We start from the raw sequence: 8,699 nt of genomic DNA on the forward strand, positions 1-8,699 counted from the left end.
TCTTAGGATAAGCGTAAGCATTATTTACGACAGGTTGAGAAAGTTTAGAAGTGAGCATAGGTTTTGTGATCCGATAAGGGAATATGATGTGAATGCATGATTGGCATTTTATTTTAGTTTTCATAAATAGAATTTAGTGATTATCTATTATGTTTAAGTTATGGTTTAGTACTTAAGGATGAATGATTTGATTCTTAGTAGATAAAAATCAGAGTGACGCAGCGGAAGCTTGTGAGAGCGTTGACATAGGAAAATGGTAATGAGGAGTAGTAGAAGGTGATTAGAAATATTTTAGGCTTGAATACTCGAAGGGTTTAGTCGGTTAATATAACTGATGATTTTCAGGTGATTAAGTTTGATTGTGGCTGTAAGATTAGATTGATTCTGATTATGTTATGAAAATGATTGTAGGTGAGTAAATGAATTGTGTGATAAGTGTGTGCTGGATATGTTGGATTTGGATTTAGATTGAAATTGGTAATGATTGGTTTTCAATGACGAATTCGAAAATGTTGAGTTGAAATGCTAAGTTTGTGATGCGGTACATTAAGGGAACCTGCGAAGGGTGGTGAGTTTCAACTTAGAAAAGGTTCCTTCAATTTTGGTAAGGATTTGAAGAGTTTAGGAGATTTTAAGTTATGATTCTGATTGGGAGTATGGAAGGTTTTATAAATGGAAAGAAGAACGTGATGTTTGATTTGCTATTAAGAAAGATTTAGAGGAAGTTAAGAGTAAGACAAGGGAGTACAGCGTAGACTTAAAATTCAGTTAATTTTATCAATTATGCAAGAGAATGAGGGAGGTGATTAAGTATTTAAATTGACGTTAAATGGTAGAATGAATGGTGTGAGTTTATTTGAATTTGAGAAAACTTTTAATGGTGATTTAGCCCAAGTTTTGTTTTCTTTTCGTGGAACAAATTTTGAGGAAAAAATTTTTAATTAGGTGGGTAGGATGTAAAATTTCGATTAAACAAAAATTAAATAAATAATAAATTAAATAGGGGTCGACGGGAGTGAAAAAATTTAGAATCATAATTTAAAAATTTAAATGTGATATTTGGATTTAGAGGATTTTTTCGAGTAGAAAAATGTACTTTTCTTCGGAAAAATGCATAAGGACACGTATTGGAAAATTAACTGGCAATACCGGCTTAGACTATCTGATACTATGAGTGAGAAAATAAATTATGAGCCAGCGAGATTAAAGAAGTAGAATTGATGATTTGGGAAAGTAAAAATAATTAAAATACAAATTAAAATACTAGTCTTAAATATTTTGGTTCAAAAATGGGCCAGCGGGCCAAACCGAGTGAACTGGGTCCAAGTAGGCGCAAATTCACATATAAATACCCACACTTAAGCCACAACTCAGCATTTTCTTACCCCATTTTGATGAGCAACGTGAATGATAAGAGAGAAAGGAAGAACACCAAAAACCTTAACTCCCCACCAACTTCAATCAACTATAACTTTCTCTCCAGAGTTCCGATTGATGAGCCGTTTATGGCCATGCGTCACTCTCCTTATCCTCTTCAATTATATCTAGGTATTGTCGTGAGTATTTCAAAGTTCTCTACCCAGTTTTTTTCCTTTTAATTCGTGTTTTGGTTTCGGTTTTGAGGAAATCTTGTAATTTTTGTAACACCATAACTACCAAAGTTCACGCTTCCGGCTGCGCTTCTCTGATAGCTCGGATATTACGACGATACTTATACTATTTAATATTAAAATATGAGCATGTTAAAAACTTTAAACTGTGAAACCGCTCCCAAAATACTTTCATCCGATAACATACATCCATAGATACCATACAACTTACAAAACTCATAAAGAGTACATCCATATATATACATACATAAATATAAATAAATAATATTACAAGCAATAACCAATACAATTCCTATCCCTCTTACAAAATATATCAAGATAATGGCAAGGGTTCAATAAACCATAACTAAAACAATACAGAGCATCTCAACAACAACTAAATAAACTCTTCGTAACTTCTGCGCCCATATCCTGAAAGGGGAAAAATGTAAGGGGGGTGAGAACATCATCCTCGAAAGGGTTCTCAGTAGAGGGTTTTTGGGAATTACTGTAATAGGATACGTGAAGATAAACTGTACCAGGGATTAATAACTGACTTATGCCTCGTTTCAAAAACAACGGTTTACAATAAAAGTAAAGTCGGAAATCTTTTCTGAAAGAAGAACCCTTCAATTTTCAAAAACTCAAAAGCCTTTCAAAACGGTTTATCTATGCAGAACCAAAATAGCCTTTCATATTTTATTCCAAACCAGAAACACAAAACCGAAATCAACCATCAGTTCATCTCATTCCAACCACGGCCCTAGGCCCAAATAATCCAACAACAACCAATCACCACAGTTCAATAGAGTCCCAGTAGCAAACACAAATAGGAAGATGCAAGCACAAACAAACAGTTATTGCAAGTAGAACAGTTAAAAATTAATCACATAGGCAAACCAAGTATAATATGCACACCCAAACAATGTCACATAAATGCATATGATGCATGCCTGTCCCTAGTGGCTGATGATATCATCTGTAGGTTATATAGCCAACCTGACACGTCCTGGTAGCTAACCATGGACAGAAACACCCATCGCGGAGCAAGTAGGTTTGAGCTACAACCCCATTGCTACTACCCGCTCAACCCAGAGCCAGTGGAATAACCACTACTGCAGCTACTACCCAGGCGGGTGTTTAAAAGCTCAACCTGGAGTGAGTGGAATCACCACTACTACCGCTACTACCCAGGCGTCACAGTCTCTAACCTGGAGCAAGTGGGACGAACCACAACCCTTGCTACTACCCAGGTATCTCAAGCATATATTCATTCAATCCCAGCCATGGATCAACATCCATCTCAGCCATCCAGCTTAAATTCATAATTCATAGTCAGCCATACGGCCCATAACTCATTCGGCAATTAGCCATAAATCAATATCATACACAGCCATTCCGGCTCACGGTTCAATCCAGAACCAGCCAATATTCATAATCATACACAACCAACGGCAGCACCTCCCCTAAAACTTGGACTTTTGCCACCCGGTTCGGGTCCCAACTAAACCGTTTCTCATTCCTTTTCATCAGCTCAAACCAGAAATCAATTCAAAGCAAGCTAAATCCAACAGTCGCCTCAGTGGCATATCTCAAGAAAACCATTTCAAAGTCAACTCAATATCAACCGATTTAACTCATTTCCAAAGCTTTAAAGAAACGGTTCAGTAACAAATCATTTGTCCAAGATCAAGTCAATTAAAGTAAACCAGGCTGAATTCAAAAGTGCATTCGACTTTTCACATCATCAAACTAATTAACTCAATTCAAATCAATCCTCAACGGATTAAACTCATATTTCAGACCTTTAAAGAATCAACTTCAAAACATTGCATTTCACAAAAACACACAAACAATCCAGCCAAGCAAACATTCATAATAATTTGAGACAATCAATAATACATAAGGATGATATCATCACCAAATACAAAATTGTCTCACAACAGTATCCATATGTAATAATTCTAACATATAAAATATAGTTTTCGGAAACCGCCCCTACCTCAGAATGCAAAACCATAGCCCAAATTCATCACAGAATCCTTTCCGCCTCGACCCAAGGTCAACAATCAAAATCCCGGCAGCCAAAACCTCGGTTCCAAGCCACTTTCGCAACGGCCTCAACAACTCTAATCGCAACATACAACAACCGAAACTCAATCGTATAGCAATTAACGCCACAAACCTCAGCGTATGATAACAGAACAGCAACTAAAGGGCTTTCAAATCGAAACGCTTACCGAACCAAAGAAGGAACGGTTGAACCGAAACAGCGGCGGTCTTCGAACCGGTTCGGCGGCAACCCGGCAGTCAGCCCCAAGCAGCAGCGGCGATCTGAACCACACGCAGCGACGATGAATTTCCAGGAAACTCAACTTAAAACCCTTATCGGTAGTGGAGTTCGGTGGCGGCAGCGGCGTTTCCGGCGGTTGAGGCTCGGCCAGAAGCTCCGGTGGATCAACGGCAGAGTTCTCCGACGGCCAGAACAATGATGACGGCACTAACCAAAATAGAGCAGGATCTGAATGAGTGGCAAAACCCCGGAACAGTTCCAGCTAGTTCCATTAGCGGCGGCCTGGACCCTTCTCTGGCGGCGGTGAGACCCCCAACAGCACCGGCGCGGCTCACTCTGTTCCATAGCACAGCGGCGCCTGGCCCTTCCCCCACCGCGAGCTCTCTGCCTCTTGCTCTCCTTCGTGGCGGCTCTGGCGGCAGTAGTCCGAGACGACGGCGACAGCACACGGCTTGGATAATAATCTCAATTTATTTCAAATTCAATAAATCAAAACTTGCTTTAATTTTCTTTAATAGAGAAATTTCTAAAATTAAAGCTACAGAAACACTGAATTTGAAATTAGCTAATGATAACCCTTTTTTAAAGGTTTTGGGTCTTACATTCTACCCACCTTATAAAAATTTTTGCCCTCGAAAATTGATACAAAACGAAAGGAATTTCATAACAGTTCACCCTTGAACACATTTAAGGAAGAAATAAAAATATTTCATCATATAAACATATATACGATTTTCAAATACTTTGATTGTCAGATGCATAAGGATGCAAAGGTAGGAGTGTGATTGCAAAGCAAACGTTACAAGATAGGCTCAATGCACAAGGTTATATGATCTCAAAGCTTTACAAAAACTTGAGGTGCCAAAATAGGGTGCAAATCAAGATAGGCGTTCACAAAGCAAAGTGATAATTAGTATGGTAAAAGGCTGCAAAGCATGTTGGTATTTAAACAGCGGCATAACGTTCACTGATAATTCTCGTTCCCACTTCAGAACTTCAATTTCCCAACTCCACCAATCATTTTACAACCTCATAGCCAATCATAAGCCTAACAACCGCAAACTTGTTCGCAAGGAACAGAACACCCACAACTCATAACATTTTACACCTACCGCTTCACCTTCCGCATTCACATATCACGTCTTAAAGAACTAACGCATCGCGCTACTACATCTACAAGTCACACGTGATATCAAAACAATTCTCGAGTCTACTCAGAAGGATACCAGATTCAAAAAGGAAAGACATATGTCAAGAATAATACTCATAGATTTGGGAGAATGTATCCAATCCAGGTAAACAAAGACACTCAACCAATAAAGTTTGCTAGAAATAAATCGATTGACAACTTCAAAGATAACCCTTGTATCAAAGAAATCCAACAGGACCAATAAGAAGAAAATTCAATGCATTATTTTGAAGCAAACTCAAGCTAAGTCGAAGAAGTATGAATTTTATAGAGAAGAATCTCTCAAACCCAAGACAAAGCTCACAGAACTCCAAGAGCACGATTAAAAACACTTCCGAATACATTGTTCATAAAAGAATCGAAAACTTGCAGGAAAATCACCTCGCAGTCTAAAAGAAAAGTTAAGCAACAAATATCCTTCAAGAGAGTAACAAAAGCATAAACGTGGCTTTGCTCTAGTTCAATTTCACATCGAAGTAGATTATGTAGAGTTTTAAAAACAAGATGCTCACAAGTTTGGCTAAAGGCTAAAATATTCCCTCAAATATTTTAGAAAGATAATTAGGTGCACAACTTACCAAAAGCAATCATAAAACTCGGAAGAGAAATCAAATGCTTGTTCAAAAATCTCCAAAGTCCATATTCAAACAAGCGTGTATAAAATCTTAGCGAGGTCAAAAGAGAAAGTTAAGCTCTATTTAGGAAAGAAAATCCGAAGTAAAAGTTTGCTATAAATTGGTAAAGGAATTAAGTGTTGCATTACAAACAAACCGGTTTCCAATAAACAAGGAAGCTTTTCAAACCTCATTTAAAATAGCGCATGCCGACTTTAAAACAATTTTGCCAAAAATTGAACAGTGGTCTCAATTATAACCAAGCAAATGAAAAATAAGTTCAATTTAGAACTTATTCAAAGAGAATTCAATCTGCTTTATAGAATTCAAAACAAGTCTCCAAAAGTATACTTGAAATCACCATCTCACAATAATATTCAAGAAAATTAGGATGTACTTGAAAAGGAGTCAAGCCATACAAGAAAGGATCTTAAACCAAAGTAGTTCAAACAAGATTTACTAGGCATGAGTCATCAGACAAGCTTTCCATTGATCCAAAAGAATACAAAACCTTAGGAAAAGACCAATCAATCATTAGAAATTTCCCAAGGATAAATCTTTGATTAAAAACTCTTGTAAAGACAATGAGAGGATAAACAATGCACTAATTTGAAATGAATCAAACTGACTCATATAAGAATGAGCTTCACCAGAGAAGAAAAACCAAGATCAATGGTAATGTTCACAAAATATAAAAGATTAGTTAAAAACAAAGTCAAGTATAACATTCATAGAGATGGAAGGTTTAATAGAGAATTTAGTCCGTTCATAGGAAGAAAGCTATGAGCCCAACACCTTCTAAAGAACAACAATGGCATAAACCATATAGCATGCTAAATCAAACTCGATTCAAAATAAGTTAAGTAAAGCTTATCAAACGAAACTCAACCGGGATAACAGTGAAAAATCCTTTCTTTCCAGAATTTTGAAAAATATCCAAATACATAATCAAATGAAGATGTGCATTGGAACTATAGTAAAATTACTAGAAAGCCAAATTGTAATTTAAGGTAAATGCAGTTCCATAAACCAGTAAAAGCATAGGCGAGGTATTAGAAATAAATAGTTGTTAAACTGTATAAGAAATCTTCAAAGCTTCATATATAGATAGGTACATATCTAATCAACAGCAACTTCTATAAAAATCTCAAAATTAGCTGTAATCACTGTCAAAGAAGAGGAAAACTGAACCAACAAGTTCTCTAAGAATGGACTCGGAATCCGAAGTTAAAATGAACAACGAATTAGGACAAGTTCAAAACCATATCAAAGAATACATGAATCAAGAAGAATTCAAACAGAGGAAGATAGATGTAACAAGGATTTTAAACAAGCATATGCACTTAAGGTCATACAAGAATGCATATGATTAGAAGAATAGAGTTGAAAAATCAAACTACTTTTCAAGAGAAGTAGCAAACAAGAACTTCAAGTTAGGATATAAAAGAACAGGTCGACTCGAACAAAATTCAAGACACACAACTGAATAGCCTCGAAAAATAGTTTCCAACTTTTCCAAAACCCGCGATTCGCTTTACTCAAAACTCGTATTTTATCTATGATAACCCATTAGTACTTTCATATACATAATTCACTAGTATTAAGCCGGCCAAACTTAATACCAAGAATTATGCAATGCGAGACTAACAGCGTTAATCAATAGACCGTCATGTGCATAAAGCTCTAATTCTCGTCATTCGACAAGACCTAATACATGACAAACACTCAGAGTATGCAACTAAAGCATAGTCGGTCCATTCCTCAGGCTCTACAAGAAGGACTGCTCTGATACCATAATGTAACACCCTAACTACCAAAGTTCATGCTTCCGGCTGCGCTTTACTGATAGCTCGGACATTACGACGACACTTATACTATTTAATATTAAAATATGAGCCTGTTTAAAACTTTAAACTGTGAAACCACTCCCAAAATACTTTCATCCGATAACATACATTCATAGATACCATACAACTTACAAAACTCATAAAGAGTACATCCATATATATACATACATAAATATAAATAAATAATATTACAAGAAATAACCAATACAATTCCTATCCCTCTTACAGAATATATCAAGATAATGGCGAGGGTTCAATAAACCATAACTAAAACAATACAGAGCATCTCAACAACAACTAAATAAACTCTTCGTAACTTCTGCGCCCATATCCTGAAAGGGGAAAAATGTAAGGAGGGGGTGAGAACATCATCCTCGAAAGGGTTCTCAATAAAGGGTTTTTGGGAATTACTGTAATAGGATACGTGAAGATAAACCGTACCAGTGATTAATAACTTACTTATGCCACTTTTCAAAAACAACGGTTTACAATAAAAGTAAAGTCGGAAATCTTTTCTGAAAGAAGAACCGTTCAATTTTCAAAAACTCAAAAGCCTTTCAAAACGGTTTATCTATGCAGAACCAAAATAGCCTTTCATATTTTATTCCAAACCAGAAACACAAAACCGAAATCAACCATCAGTTTATCTCATTCCAACCACGGCCCTAGGCCCAAACAATCCAACAACAACCAATCACCACAGTTCAATAGAGTCCCAGTAGCAAACACAAATAGGAAGATGCAAGCACAAACAAACAATTATTGCAAGTAGAACAGTTAGCAATTAATCACATAGGCAAACCAAGTATAATATGCACACCCAAACAATGTCACATAAATGCATATGATGCATGCCTGTCCCTAGTGGCTGATGATATCATCTGTCGGTTATATAGCCAACCTGACACGTCCTGGTAGCTAACCATGGACAGAAACACCCATCGCGGAGCAAGTAGGTTTGAGCTACAACCCCATTGCTACTACCCGCTCAACCCAGAGCCAGTGGAATAACCACTACTGCAGCTATTACCCAGGCGGGTGTTTAAAAGCTCAACCTGGAGCGAGTGGAATCACCAATACTACCGCTACTACCCAGGCGTCACAGTCTCTAACCTGGAGCAAGTGGGACGAACCACAACCCTTGCTACTACCTAGGTATCTCAAGCA

This window comes from Arachis ipaensis, chromosome B02 (genome assembly GCF_000816755.2).
Source record: "Arachis ipaensis cultivar K30076 chromosome B02, Araip1.1, whole genome shotgun sequence".
NCBI classification, from domain to species: domain Eukaryota; kingdom Viridiplantae; phylum Streptophyta; class Magnoliopsida; order Fabales; family Fabaceae; genus Arachis; species Arachis ipaensis.